Genomic DNA, 15,133 nt, shown 5'->3' on the forward strand with positions numbered 1-15,133 from the left:
ATAAATCAGTAACCACTGACACTTAGAATTTTTTCGGGTCGGTACAAATCAGTAACCACTGACACTTAGAATATTTTCGGGTTGGTATAAATCAGTAACCACCGACACTTAGAATATTTTCGAGTTGGTATAAATCAGTAACCACTGACACTTAGAATTTTTTCGAGTTGGTATAAATCAGTAACCACTGACACTTAGAATATTTTCGGGTTGGTATAAATCAGTAACCACCGACACTTAGAATATTTTCGGGTTGGTATAAATCAGTAACCACTGACACTTAGAATTTTTTCGGGTCGGTACAAATCAGTAACCACTGACACTTAGAATATTTTCGGGTTGGTATAAATCAGTAACCACCGACACTTAGAATATTTTCGAGTTGGTATAAATCAGTAACCACTGACACTTAGAATTTTTTCGAGTTGGTATAAATCAGTAACCACTGACACTTAGAATATTTTCGGGTTGGTATAAATCAGTAACCACCGACACTTAGAATATTTTCGAGTTGGTATAAATCAGTAACCACTGACACTTAGAATATTTTCGACTTGGTATAAATCAGTAACCACTGACACTTAGAATATTTTCGGGTTGGTATAAATCAGTAACCACCGACACTTAGAATATTTTCGAGTTGGTATAAATCAGTAACCACCGACACTTAGAATTTTTTCGAGTTGGTATAAATCAGTAACCACTGACACTTAGAATATTTTCGGGTTGGTATAAATCAGTAACCACCGACACTTAGAATATTTTCGAGTTGGTATAAATCAGTAACCACTGACACTTAGAATTTTTTCGAGTTGGTATAAATCAGTAACCACTGACACTTAGAATATTTTCGACTTGGTATAAATCAGTAACCACTGACACTTAGAATATTTTCGGGTAGGTATAAATCAGTAACCACCGACACTTAGAATATTTTCGAGTTGGTATAAATCAGTAACCACCGACACTTAGAATTTTTTCGAGTTGGTATAAATCAGTAACCACTGACACTTAGAATTTTTTCGGGTTGGTATAAATCAGTAACCACCGACACTTAGAATATTTTCGAGTTGGTATAAATCAGTAACCACTGACACTTAGAATTTTTTCGGGTCGGTATAAATCAGTAACCACTGACACTTAGAATTTTTTCGAGTTGGTATAAATCAGTAACCACTGACACTTAGAATATTTTCGGGTTGGTATAAATCAGTAACCACTGACACTTAGAATTTTTTCGACTTGGTATAAATCAGTAACCACTGACACTTAGAATTTTTTCGGGTTGGTATAAATCAGTAACCACTGACACTTAGAATATTTTCGGGTTGGTATAAATCAGTAACCACTGACACTTAGAATTTTTTCGGGTTGGTATAAATCAGTAACCACCGACACTTAGAATTTTTTCGGCTCAGTAGAAATCAGTAACCAAGCGCATTTTTGAATTGGTTACTGATTTCTCCGTTCGAGTTGCGGCTGCGGTTGGCTTCAAATAGTGGTGGGGGCTTAATTATCGCCGAGGGGAGCATGTCCCGGTGGTGTGGCCGAGGATGGAGTGCCTTTTGAAGGGGGTGTTTCTGAATTTGGACCCTTTTTGAGTTGCATGGCCGGATGGGTGTGGTTTTGAAGGGTGTGTCTGTCTGGAGTGGCACCGGCGTTGGTGTGAGGCTGAGGGTGGGCGTTCGGTTCCTGGTTAGGGATAGGGAAAGGGTGAGACTTAGCTTTAGTGCTCGTGCCCCCGATTTTGGTAATGTTTGACGTCAATTTTCCAAGGAGGCGAATGCAAGGCTTCAGAGGGACTTTGAGTGTTCGGGGGCGGGGTAGCTCAGCCGGATTTGCCCCGGCGGTTCTGCGGACGGTGTTGACTTCGAGGGCGGACCGGCCCCCGTGTTCAGTCCGAATATCGTGCATTGTTAACGGCGGGAAGTGTTCCAAAAGGGAATGGGATTGAATGTGACTGCTGAAGCCGACTTTGAGACCTGTAACGCGGGTAGCTCAGCCGGATTTGACCCGGCGGTTCTGGCGACGGTCTCGCCTTCGAGGGGGGAGCGCCCCGCGTGTTCAGGCCGAATTTTGTGCATTTCCATCGGCGGGAAGAGGTCCAAACGGGAATGGGATTGAATGTGACTGCTGAAGCCGACATTGAGACCTCTAACGCGGGTAGCTCGGCAGGATTTGACCCGGCGGTTCTGCCGAAGGTCTCACCTTCGAGGGGGGAGCGTCCCGCGTGTTCAGGCCGAATATCGTGCATTGTTAACGGCGGGAAGTGTTCCAAACGTGAATGGGATTGAATGTGACTGCTGAAGCCGACATTGAGACCTCTAACGCGGGTAGCTCGGCCGGATTTGACCCGGCGGTTCTGGCGACGGTCTCGCCTTCGAGGGGGGAGCGTCCCGCGTGTTCAGGCCGAATTTTGTGCATTTCCATCGGCGGGAAGAGGTCCAAACGGGAATGGGATTGAATGTGACTGCTGAAGCCGACATTGAGACCTCTAACGCGGGTAGCTCGGCCGGATTTGACCCGGCGGTTCTGCCGAAGGTCTCACCTTCGAGGGGGGAGCGTCCCGCGTGTTCAGGCCGAATATCGTGCATTGTTAACGGCGGGAAGTGTTCCAAAAGGGAATGGGATTGAATGTGACTGCTGAAGCCGACATTGAGACCTCTAACGCGGGTAGCTCGGCCGGATTTGACCCGGCGGTTCTGGCGACGGTCTCGCCTTCGAGGGGGGAGCGTCCCGCGTGTTCAGGCCGAATTTTGTGCATTTCCATCGGCGGGAAGAGGTCCAAACGGGAATGGGATTGAATGTGACTGCTGAAGCCGACATTGAGACCTCTAACGCGGGTAGCTCGGCCGGATTTGACCCGGCGGGTCTGCCGAAGGTCTCACCTTCGAGGGGGGAGCGTCCCGCGTGTTCAGGCCGAGTTTTGTGCATTTCCATCGGCGGGAAGAGGTCCAAACGGGAATGGGATTGAATGTGACTGCTGAAGCCGACATTGAGACCTCTAACGCGGGTAGCTCGGCCGGATTTGACCCGGCGGTTCTGCCGAAGGTCTCAGCTTCGAGGGGGGAGCGCCCACCGTGTACAGGCCGATTTTCATGCATTTCCAACCGTGGGAAGGGGTCCGAAAGGGGATGGGGGTGAACGTGACTGCTCAACCCGACTTTGAGACCTCTAACGCGGGTAGCTCAGCCGGATTTGACCCGGCGGTTCTGGCGACGGTCTCGCCTTCGAGGGGGGAGCGTCCCGCGTGTTCAGGCCGAATTTTGTGCATTTCCATCGGCGGGAAGAGGTCCAAACGGGAATGGGATTGAATGTGACTGCTGAAGCCGACATTGAGACCTCTAACGCGGGTAGCTCGGCCGGATTTGACCCGGCGGTTCTGCCGAAGGTCTCACCTTCGAGGGGGGAGCGTCCCGCGTGTTCAGGCCGAATTTTGTGCATTTCCATCGGCGGGAAGAGGTCCAAACGGGAATGGGATTGAATGTGACTGCTGAAGCCGACATTGAGACCTCTAACGCGGGTAGCTCGGCCGGATTTGACCCGGCGGTTCTGCCGAAGGTCTCACCTTCGAGGGGGGAGCGCCCACCGTGTACAGGCCGATTTTCATGCATTTCCAACCGTGGGAAGGGGTCCGAAAGGGGATGGGGGTGAACGTGACTGCTCAACCCGACTTTGAGACCTGTAACGCGGGTAGCTCAGCCGGATTTGACCCGGCGGTTCTGGCGACGGTCTCGCCTTCGAGGGGGGAGCGTCCCGCGTGTTCAGGCCGAATTTTGTGCATTTCCATCGGCGGGAAGAGGTCCAAACGGGAATGGGATTGAATGTGACTGCTGAAGCCGACATTGAGACCTCTAACGCGGGTAGCTCGGCCGGATTTGACCCGGCGGTTCTGCCGAAGGTCTCACCTTCGAGGGGGGAGCGTCCCGCGTGTTCAGGCCGAATTTTGTGCATTTCCATCGGCGGGAAGAGGTCCAAACGGGAATGGGATTGAATGTGACTGCTGAAGCCGACATTGAGACCTCTAACGCGGGTAGCTCGGCCGGATTTGACCCGGCGGTTCTGCCGAAGGTCTCACCTTCGAGGGGGGAGCGCCCACCGTGTACAGGCCGATTTTCATGCATTTCCAACCGTGGGAAGGGGTCCGAAAGGGGATGGGGGTGAACGTGACTGCTCAACCCGACTTTGAGACCTGTAACGCGGGTAGCTCAGCCGGATTTGACCCGGCGGTTCTGGCGACGGTCTCGCCTTCGAGGGGGGAGCGCCCCGCGTGTTCAGGCCGAATTTTGTGCATTTCCATCGGCGGGAAGAGGTCCAAACGGGAATGGGATTGAATGTGACTGCTGAAGCCGACATTGAGACCTCTAACGCGGGTAGCTCGGCAGGATTTGACCCGGCGGTTCTGCCGAAGGTCTCACCTTCGAGGGGGGAGCGCCCACCGTGTACAGGCCGATTTTCATGCATTTCCAACCGTGGGAAGGGGGCCGAAAGGGGATGGGGGTGAATGTGACTGCTCAACCCGACTTTGAGGCATCTAACCCGGGTAGCTCAGCCGGGTTTGACCCGGCGGTTCTGCCGACTGCCTCGCCTTCGAGGGGGGAGCGTCCCCCGTGTACAGGCCGATTTTCATGCATTTCGAACCGTGGGAAGTGGCCCAAAAGGGGATGGGGGTGAATGTGACTGCTCAACCCGACTTTGGCGCTTCCGAGCCGGGTAGCCCGGCCGGGTTTGACCCGGCGGTTCTGCCGTCGGTCTCGCCTTCGAGGGCGGAGCCTCCCCCGTGTACAGGCCGATTTTCATGCATTTGCAACGGTGGGAAGTTGCCCAAAAGTCGATGGGAGTGAATGTGACTGCTCAACCCGACTTTGAGACTTTTAAGCCGGGTAGCTCAGCCGGGTTTGACCCGGCGGTTCTGCCGACGGTCTCGCCTTCGAGGGGGGAGCCTCCCCCGTGTACAGGCCGATTTTCGTGCATTTCCAACGGTGGGAAGAGGTTCAAAAGGGGATGGGAGTGAATGTGACTGCTCAACCCGACTCTGAGGCTTCTAACCCGGGTAGCTCGGCCGGGTTTGATCCGGCGGTTCTGCCGACGGTCTCGTCTTCGAGGCCGGTGCCTCCCCCGTGTACAGGCCGATTTTCGTGCATTTCCAACGGTGGGAAGTGGTCCAAAAGGGAATGGGGGTGGACGTGTCTGCTCATACCGACTTTGAGACTTGTAAGCCGGGTAGCTCAGCCGGGTTTGACCCGGCGGTTCTGCCGACGGTCTCGCCTTCGAGGGGGGAGCCTCCCCCGTGTACAGGCCGATTTCCGTGCATTTCCAACGGTGGGAAGAGGTTCAAAAGGGGATGGGAGTGAATGTGACTGCTCAACCCGACTCTGAGGCTTCTAACCCGGGTAGCTCGGCCGGGTTTGATCCGGCGGTTCTGCCGACGGTCTCGTCTTCGAGGCCGGTGCCTCCCCCGTGTACAGGCCGATTTTCGTGCATTTCCAACGGTGGGAAGAGGTTCAAAAGGGGATGGGGGTGAATGCGACTGCTCAACCCGACTCTGAGGCTTCTAACCCGGGTAGCCCGGCCGGGTTTGACCCGGCGGTTCTGCCGTCGGTCTCGCCTTCGAGGGCGGAGCCTCCCCCGTGTACAGGCCGATTTTCATGCATTTGCAACGGTGGGAAGTTGCCCAAAAGTCGATGGGAGTGAATGTGACTGCTCAACCCGACTTTGAGACTTTTAAGCCGGGTAGCTCAGCCGGGTTTGACCCGGCGGTTCTGCCGACGGTCTCGCCTTCGAGGGGGGAGCCTCCCCCGTGTACAGGCCGATTTTCGTGCATTTCCAACGGTGGGAAGAGGTTCAAAAGGGGATGGGAGTGAATGTGACTGCTCAACCCGACTCTGAGGCTTCTAACCCGGGTAGCTCGGCCGGGTTTGATCCGGCGGTTCTGCCGACGGTCTCGTCTTCGAGGCCGGTGCCTCCCCCGTGTACAGGCCGATTTTCGTGCATTTCCAACGGTGGGAAGTGGTCCAAAAGGGAATGGGGGTGGACGTGTCTGCTCATACCGACTTTGAGACTTGTAAGCCGGGTAGCTCAGCCGGGTTTGTTCCGGCGGTTCTGCCGACGGTCTCGTCATCGAGGGGGGAGCCTCCCCCGTGTCCAGGCCGATTTTCATGCATTTCCAACCGTGGGAAGTGGTCCAAAAGGGAATGGGGGTGAATGTGACTGCTCATACCGACTTTGAGACTTTTAAGCCGGGTAGCTCAGCCGGGTTTGACCCGGCGGTTCTGCCGACGGTCTCGCCTTCGAGGGGGGAGCGTCCCCCGTGTTCAGGCCGAATTTTGTGCATTTCGAACCGTGGGAAGTTGCCCAAAAGTCGATGGGAGTGAATGTGACTGCTCAACCCGACTTTGAGACTTGTAAGCCGGGTAGCTCAGCCGGGTTTGACCCGGCGGTTCTGCCGACGGTCTCGTCTTCGAGGCGGGTGCCTCCCCCGTGTACAGGCCGATTTTCATGCATTTCGTACCGTGGGAAGCGGTCCAAAAGGGGATGGGAGTGAACGTGACTGCTCATACCGACTTTGGCGCTTCCGAGCCGGGTAGCTCAGCCGGGTTTGACCCGGCGGGTCTGCCGACGGTCTCGCCTTCGAGGGGGGAGCGTCCCCCGTGTTCAGGCCGAATCTTGTGCATTTCGAACCGTGGGAAGTTGCCCAAAAGTCGATGGGAGTGAATGTGACTGCTCAACCCGACTTTGAGACTTGTAAGCCGGGTAGCTCAGCCGGGTTTGACCCGGCGGTTCTGCCGACGGTCTCGTCTTCGAGGCGGATGCCACCCCCGTGTACAGGCCGATTTTCGTGCATTTCCAACCGTGGGAAGTGGTCTAAAAGTCGATGGGAGTGAACGTGACTGCTCAACCCGACTCTGAGGCTTCTAACCCGGGTAGCTCGGCCGGGTTTGACCCGGCGGTTCTGCCGACGGTCTCGTCTTCGAGGCGGGTGCCTCCCCCGTGTACAGGCCGATTTTCGTGCATTTCGAACCGTGGGAAGTGGTCTAAAAGTCGATGGGAGTGAACGTGACTGCTCAACCCGACTTTGAGACTTGTAAGCCGGGTAGCTCAGCCAGGTTTGACCCGGCGGTTCTGCCGACGGTCTCGCCTTCGAGGGCGGACCCTCCCCCGTGTACAGGCCGGTTTTCGTGCATTTCGAACCGTGGGAAGTGATCCAAAAGGGAATGGGGGTGAACGTGACTGCCCAACCCGGCTTTGAGACTTGTAAGCCGGGTAGCTCAGCCGGGTTGGACCCGGCGGTTCTGCCGACGGTCTCGACTTCGAGGCGGGTGCCTCCCCCGTGTACAGGCCGATTTTCATGCATTTGCAACGGTGGGAAGTTGCCCAAAAGTCGATGGGAGTGAATGTGACTGCTCAACCCGACTTCGAGACTTGTAAGCCGGGTAGCTCAGCCGGGTTTGACCCGGCGGTTCTGCCGACGGTCTCGCCTTCGAGGGGGGAGCCTCCCCCGTGTACAGGCCGATTTTCGTGCATTTCCAACGGTGGGAAGAGGTTCAAAAGGGGATGGGAGTGAATGTGACTGCTCAACCCGACTTTGGCGCTTCCGAGCCGGGTAGCTCAGCCGGGTTTGACCCGGCGGGTCTGCCGACGGTCTCGTCTTCGAGGCGGGTGCCTCCCCCGTATACAGGCCGATTTTCATGCATTTCGAACCGTGGGAAGTGGTCCAAAAGGGAATGGGGGTGGACGTGTCTGCTCATACCGACTTTGAGACTTGTAAGCCGGGTAGCTCAGCCGGGTTTGTTCCGGCGGTTCTGCCGACGGTCTCGTCTTCGAGGCGGGTGCCTCCCCCGTGTACAGGCCGATTTTCGTGCATTTCGAACCGTGGGAAGTGGTCCAAAAGGGGATGGGAGTGAATGTGACTGCTCAACCCGACTTTGGCGCTTCCGAGCCGGGTAGCTCAGCCGGGTTTGACCCGGCGGGTCTGCCGACGGTCTCGTCTTCGAGGCGGGTGCCTCCCCCGTATACAGGCCGATTTTCATGCATTTCGAACCGTGGGAAGTGGTCCAAAAGGGAATGGGGGTGGACGTGTCTGCTCATACCGACTTTGAGACTTGTAAGCCGGGTAGCTCAGCCGGGTTTGATCCTGCGGTTCTGCCGACGGTCTCGCCTTCGAGGGGGGAGCCTCCCCCGTGTTCAGTCCGATTTCCATGCATTTCCAACCGTGGGAAGTTGCCCAAAAGGGGATGGGAGTGAATGTGACTGCTCAACCCGACTTTGGCGCTTCCGAGCCGGTTAGCACAGCCGGGTTTGACCCGGCGGTTCTGCCGACAGTCTCCTCTTCGAGGCGGGTGCCTCCCCCGTGTACAGGCCGATTTCCGTGCATTTCGAACCGTGGGAAGTGGTCCAAACGTCGATGGGAGTGAATGTGACTGCTCAACCCGACTTTGGCGCTTCCGAGCCGGGTAGCTCAGCCGGGTTTGACCCGGCGGTTCTGCCGACGGTCTCGTCTTCGAGGCGGGTGCCTCCCCCGTGTACAGGCCGATTTTCATGCATTTGGAACCGTGGGAAGTGGTCCAAAAGGGAATGGGGGTGGACGTGACTGCTCATACCGACTTTGAGACTTGTAAGCCGGGTAGCTCGGCCGGGTTTGACCCGGCGGTTCTGCCGACGGTCTCGCCTTCGAGGGGGGAGCCTCCCCCGTGTTCAGTCCGATTTTCGTGCATTTCCCACGGTGGGAAATGGTATCTTTCATTACGGGGACAAGGGTCTGAAGCGGTGAAGTCAGTAACCGGCATAGTTAAGGAAAGGGTTCGAATTTTCTCAACAGTACGAAAAAAGTGAGCAGGGAAGCTAGAGAAGGTGTCAGTGAGTCCCAAACGAGTGAACCGCAAAACTTAGGGAAATGCCCGAAAGCGTTTTAAAGGGTGAAATCGGGAACGAGGAAATGATGGGAAAGTGCCTGAAAGTGCTAAATGAGTAAACAGAAAAACGAAGAAAAATGTTTGAAAAGAAGAAGTGAGTAACCAGGAAAACTTAGAAAAATGTTCAAAACGAAGAAATCAGTAACCAGGAAAACTTAGAAAAATGATCAAAAAGAAGAAATGAGTAACCAGGAAAACTTAGAAAAATGTTTAAAAAGAAGAAATCAGTAACCAGGAAAACTTAGGAAAATGTTTAAAAAGAAGAAATCAGTAACCAGAAAAACTGCGAAAAATGTTTAAAAAGAAGAAATGAGTAACCAGAAAAACTTAGAAAAATGTTTAAAAAGAAGAAATCAGTAACCAGGAAAACTTAGAAAAATGTTTAAAAAGAAGAAATCAGTAACCAGGAAAACTTAGAAAAATGTTTAAAAAGAAGAAATCAGTAACCAGGAAAACTTAGAAAAATGTTATAAAAGAAGAAGTGAGTAACCAGAAAAACTTAGAAAAATGTTTAAAAAGAAGAAATCAGTAACCAGAAAAACTGCGAAAAATGTTTAAAAGAGAAGAAATCAGTAACCAGACAAACTGCGAAAAATGTTTAAAAAGAAGAAATCAGTAACCAGGAAAACTTAGAAAAATGTTTAAAAAGAAGAAGTGAGTAACCAGAAAAACTTAGAAAAATGTTTAAAAAGAAGAAATCAGTAACCAGAAAAACTTAGAAAAATGTTTAAAAAGAAGAAATCAGTAACCAGAAAAACTGCGAAAAATGTTTAAAAAGAAGAAATCAGTAACCAGGAAAACTTAGAAAAATGTTTAAAAAGAAGAAATCAGTAACCAGAAAAACTGCGAAAAATGTTTAAAAAGAAGAAATCAGTAACCAGGAAAACTTAGAAAAATGTTTAAAAAGAAGAAATCAGTAACCAGAAAAACTTAGAAAAATGTTTAAAAAGAAGAAATGAGTAACCAGAAAAACTTAGAAAAATGTTTAAAAAGAAGAAATCAGTAACCAGAAAAACGGCGAAAAATGTTTAAAAAGAAGAAATCAGTAACCAGAAAAACTTAGAAAAATGTTTAAAAAGAAGAAGTGAGTAACCAGAAAAACTTAGAAAAATGTTTAAAAAGAAGAAATGAGTAACCAGAAAAACTTAGAAAAATGTTTAAAAAGAAGAAATCAGTAACCAGAAAAACTTAGAAAAATGTTTAAAAAGAAGAAATGAGTAACCAGAAAAACTTAGAAAAATGCTTAAAAAGAAGAAATCAGTAACCAGAAAAACGGCGAAAAATGTTTAAAAAGAAGAAATCAGTAACCAGAAAAACGGCGAAAAATGTTTAAAAAGAAGAAATCAGTAACCAGACAAACTGCGAAAAAATGTTTAAAAAGAAGAAATCAGTAACCAGAAAAACTGCGAAAAATGTTTAAAAAGAAGAAATCAGTAACCAGGAAAACTTAGAAAAATGTTTAAAAAGAAGAAATGAGTAACCAGGAAAACTTAGAAAAATGTTTAAAAAGAAGAAATGAGTAACCAGGAAAACTTAGAAAAATGTTTAAAAAGAAGAAATCAGTAACCAGAAAAACTTAGAAAAATGTTTAAAAAGAAGAAATCAGTAACCAGAAAAACTTAGAAAAATGTTTAAAAAGAAGAAATGAGTAACCAGAAAAACTTAGAAAAATGTTTAAAAAGAAGAAATGAGTAACCAGAAAAACTTAGAAAAATGTTTAAAAAGAAGAAATCAGTAACCAGAAAAACGGCGAAAAATGTTTAAAAAGAAGAAGTGAGTAACCAGAAAAACTTAGAAAAATGTTTAAAAAGAAGAAATGAGTAACCAGAAAAACGTTTAAAAAGAAGAAATCAGTAACCAGAAAAACTTAGAAAAATGTTTAAAAAGAAGAAATGAGTAACCAGAAAAACTTAGAAAAATGTTTAAAAAGAAGAAATCAGTAACCAGAAAAACGGCGAAAAATGTTTAAAAAGAAGAAATCAGTAACCAGAAAAACGGCGAAAAATGTTTAAAAAGAAGAAATCAGTAACCAGACAAACTGCGAAAAATGTTTAAAAAGAAGAAATCAGTAACCAGAAAAACTTAGAAAAATGTTTAAAAAGAAGAAATCAGTAACCAGGAAAACTTGGAAAAAAACACTTAGAAAAATTTTCAGCAAAGTGTGAAAAATATTCTAAGTGTCAGCGGAGGAAAATGCTGCAGCATCGGGAAAGATTCGCAAACTTACACCGAACATGTGCTCCGAAGTGCCGGAGGAATTGGGTGAATTGAGCCCGGCAAATGGCCAGCTGTCGTTTTGTGCCTGCAGCCCGAAAACTTTAACTTTGTCTGTCGCGGAAGTCCGGACCGAGAAAAATCCAAACGGTTTTGACCGGACCGAGTTCCAGACCGATGCAGTCAAATTTGGAATTCAGACCCATTCAGTGCCACTTGTAGTTTTTCCGCAGTGAGGTTGGCGGGGTACCCGGAGATATATGGGAACACGATTTTTAGAACAAAATGGCGGCGCGGGACCGTTCTGAAAGGCATCCGAAAAACGGTTCCACGGGCATAGCACTTTAATGACAGGTATGAGTGCATGCCGGAGAGCTCTTGGAAGTCGAATTTTTGACACTTTGTCAATTTTTTGACAGATTTGACAAACTCTTTCTGTCTGTTCTAAGAGTCAGTCAGAGACTTGTGCGGCGGTCTTTTGACACTATTGGAGGGCGGGCAAACCCCACGTTGACTCCGGCCGTCCCTCCACAGGCGCTCGTGTCCAAAATGAAGGCGAGAGACGCGAGTGGCCTGGTTCCCTTGGGTGTTGCCAAGAAGGCTGCGGGCTGACCGTTGCCTGAGCACTCCCTAAAGCCTCTTGTGATGAGAGCAGACCTCGCCTGCCGCACGACCGGCTCTGGGAGTCGTTGGGCCGCTATTTGTGAATAGTCTGGTCCTCCTCTGCCACCCGGACAAGCGCGATGGCTCTGCCGCCCTGCGGTGCTCGTCACCCAGGTTTGGGGAACACGATACTCGTAACAAAAATAAAAGGCGGCTCGGGACCTGCAGGCGAAAGGGGTCCCGTGGTGCTAAGCACGTCGACTTCGGGTCTCGGTGCAAGCCGGAGAGCTCACGGAAGTCTAAAGTTTTCGGCACGTGGTCGAATCTTTTCAAAGGCTTACCCGGCTCTTTCCGTCCATTCTGAGAGTAAGTCAGAGGCCGGTGCGGAGGTCTCTTGACAATCGGAGGGGGTGGTGGCCCTCCGCAGGCGCTCGTGTCGAAAATGAAGGCGAGAGACGCGAGTGGCCTGGTTCCCCTGGGTGTTGCCAGGAAGGCTGCGGGCTGACCCTTGCCTGAGCACTCCCTAAAGCCTCTTGTGATGAGAGCAGACCTCGCGCGCCGCACGACCGGCTCTGGGAGTCGTTGGGCCGCTATCTGTGAATAGTCTGGTCCTCCTCTGCCACCCGGCCAAGTGCGATGGCTCTGCCGCCCTGCGGTGCTCGTCACGCAGGTATGGGGCACACGATGCTCGTAACAGCAAATAAAGGCGGCTCGGGACCTGCAGGCGAAAGGGGTCCCGTGGTGCTTAGCACGTCGACTTCGGGTCTCGGTGCAAGCCGGAGAGCTCACGGAAGTCTAAAGTTTTCGGCACGTGGTCGAATCTTTTGAAAGGCTTACCCGGCTCTTTCCGTCCATTCTGAGAGTCAGTCAGAGGCCGGTGCGGCGGTCTATTGACGACCGGAGGCTCCCATGGGTGTTGCGATGAGGGTGGAGGGCACAGAACCTTGCCTTAGCACTCCCTAATAAAGCCTCTTGTGAAGAGAGCAGACCTCGCGCGCCGCACGACCGGCTCTGGGAGTCGTTGGGCCGCTATCTGTGAATAGTCGGGTCCTCCTCTGCCACCCGGCCAAGTGCGATGGCTCTGCCGCCCTGCGGTGCTCGTCACGCAGGTATGGGGCACACGATGCTCGTAACAGCAAATAAAGGCGGCTCGGGACCTGCAGGCGAAAGGGGTCCCGTGGTGCTTCGCACGTCGACTTCGGGTCTCGGTGCAAGCCGGAGAGCTCACGGAAGTCTAAAGTTTTCGGCACGTGGTCGAATCTTTTGAAAGGCTTACCCGGCTCTTTCCGTCCATTCTGAGAGTCAGTCAGAGGCCGGTGCGGCGGTCTATTGACGACCGGAGGCTCCCATGGGTGTTGCGATGAGGGTGGAGGGCACAGAACCTTGCCTTAGCACTCCCTAATAAAGCCTCTTGTGAAGAGAGCAGACCTCGCGCGCCGCACGACCGGCTCTGGGAGTCGTTGGGCCGCTATCTGTGAATAGTCTGGTCCTCCTCTGCCACCCGGCCAAGTGCGATGGCTCTGCCGCCCTGCGGTGCTCGTCACGCAGGTATGGGGCACACGATGCTCGTAACAGCAAATAAAGGCGGCTCGGGACCTGCAGGCGAAAGGGGTCCCGTGGTGCTTCGCACGTCGACTTCGGGTCTCGGTGCAAGCCGGAGAGCTCACGGAAGTCTAAAGTTTTCGGCACGTGGTCGAATCTTTTGAAAGGCTTACCCGGCTCTTTCCGTCCATTCTGAGAGTCAGTCAGAGGCCGGTGCGGCGGTCTATTGACGACCGGAGGCTCCCATGGGTGTTGCGATGAGGGTGGAGGGCACAGAACCTTGCCTTAGCACTCCCTAATAAAGCCTCTTGTGAAGAGAGCAGACCTCGCGCGCCGCACGACCGGCTCTGGGAGTCGTTGGGCCGCTATCTGTGAATAGTCGGGTCCTCCTCTGCCACCCGGCCAAGTGCGATGGCTCTGCCGCCCTGCGGTGCTCGTCACGCAGGTATGGGGCACACGATGCTCGTAACAGCAAATAAAGGCGGCTCGGGACCTGCAGGCGAAAGGGGTCCCGTGGTGCTTCGCACGTCGACTTCGGGTCTCGGTGCAAGCCGGAGAGCTCACGGAAGTCTAAAGTTTTCGGCACGTGGTCGAATCTTTTGAAAGGCTTACCCGGCTCTTTCCGTCCATTCTGAGAGTCAGTCAGAGGCCGGTGCGGCGGTCTATTGACGACCGGAGGCTCCCATGGGTGTTGCGATGAGGGTGGAGGGCACAGAACCTTGCCTTAGCACTCCCTAATAAAGCCTCTTGTGAAGAGAGCAGACCTCGCGCGCCGCACGACCGGCTCTGGGAGTCGTTGGGCCGCTATCTGTGAATAGTCGGGTCCTCCTCTGCCACCCGGCCAAGTGCGATGGCTCTGCCGCCCTGCGGTGCTCGTCACGCAGGTATGGGGCACACGATGCTCGTAACAGCAAATAAAGGCGGCTCGGGACCTGCAGGCGAAAGGGGTCCCGTGGTGCTTCGCACGTCGACTTCGGGTCTCGGTGCAAGCCGGAGAGCTCACGGAAGTCTAAAGTTTTCGGCACGTGGTCGAATCTTTTGAAAGGCTTACCCGGCTCTTTCCGTCCATTCTGAGAGTCAGTCAGAGGCCGGTGCGGCGGTCTATTGACGACCGGAGGCTCCCATGGGTGTTGCGATGAGGGTGGAGGGCACAGAACCTTGCCTTAGCACTCCCTAATAAAGCCTCTTGTGAAGAGAGCAGACCTCGCGCGCCGCACGACCGGCTCTGGGAGTCGTTGGGCCGCTATCTGTGAATAGTCTGGTCCTCCTCTGCCACCCGGCTAAGTGCGATGGCTCTGCCGCCCTGCGGTGCTCGTCACCCAGGATTCCAACCCGGACCTGCGAGCGTGGTGCGAGGGGCGACCTCGCTGCGGTCCACACCTCGATCGATCTGGCGCGGACCGTCCGGTGTGGGAGGTCCCTTGGCGGGCCAGCTTTCCTGATAAGGGGCTGGTGCTCCAGGCCGAGTGGTTCTTCCCCGTTCACCCCGGACGCGTCCACCACGAAAAGAAATTAAGAGGAGAGCACGGCAGGGTGGGGAGAGTTGGCACCCCCCTGCCTCCGAATTGTGCGTTCACCCCCGTTGCGAGGTGAAGCCGAGAAGCCGCAGCTTTGCCGAGGCAGTGGTGTGAAATCGAGCGTTTGGGTTGCGAGTCCCGGTAACGTGCTTGCCCGCGCACTGCCCTCGCTCCTGGAGCGAGGCTTTATGTGGGGGGCACTTGCCGTCTCTCCGTTTTCCCTTGCGTGTCGGAATTCCATTTCTCTCAGCACTGTGGTTGCGAGGCGGGGAGAGGAGCCAGGGAGGTGGAGCTCCCACTCTCTCCTCTGAGCTCGCGCGCACACGGCTGGTTTCGGCTGGCGTG

This window comes from Chiloscyllium punctatum, unplaced genomic scaffold, assembly GCF_047496795.1.
Source record: "Chiloscyllium punctatum isolate Juve2018m unplaced genomic scaffold, sChiPun1.3 scaffold_706, whole genome shotgun sequence".
Taxonomy (NCBI): domain Eukaryota; kingdom Metazoa; phylum Chordata; class Chondrichthyes; order Orectolobiformes; family Hemiscylliidae; genus Chiloscyllium; species Chiloscyllium punctatum.